The sequence below is a fragment of the Egretta garzetta genome, unplaced genomic scaffold (genome assembly GCF_000687185.1).
Source record: "Egretta garzetta isolate BGI_Z169 unplaced genomic scaffold, ASM68718v1 scaffold767, whole genome shotgun sequence".
NCBI lineage: Eukaryota > Metazoa > Chordata > Aves > Pelecaniformes > Ardeidae > Egretta > Egretta garzetta.
This window is the reverse complement of record NW_009260278.1, coordinates 43,272-43,813: the sequence shown is the minus strand read 5'-3', so window position 1 is coordinate 43,813 and position 542 is coordinate 43,272.

Sequence of the window (542 nt, the reverse complement as noted above, 5' to 3'; positions counted from 1 at the left end):
TGGCCTTCTGGGCTGCCAGCGCACATTGCCGGCTCATGTCCAGCTTTTCATCCACCAGCACCCCCAAGTCCCTCTTGGCAGAGCTGCTCTCGATCCTTTCTTCCCTCAGCCTGTATGGATACCGGGGGTTACCCCAACCCAGGTGTGGGACCTTGCACTTGGCCTTGTTGAACCTCTTGAGGTTCACACAGGCCCACCTCTCCAGCTTGTCCAGGTAAAATGTATGAATCCAATCCAATCCCAAGCTGAGCCTAATTTGACAGCTGGCTTGAGCTAAAATGGAAAGCTTCACCCTCATGGTCCCCAAGAGCATCCCACCCTTTAGGAAGTGAGCATTCGGCTGCACAGGGAGGTGGCCCAGGGTCTTCACTGGCCCCACAGCCCTGGGACAGATGTGTTGCCCTCCGTGCACAGCTTTTCTCCGGTCACAGCAGCTGATGCAGCATGAGGTTGGGAAGCACCATGGGTGCTCGGGAGTTGGAAAGCTACAGAGGAATCTTCTGCCACTGAAACCAGGATGGAGCGAGGGAGAAGTGTGGCTG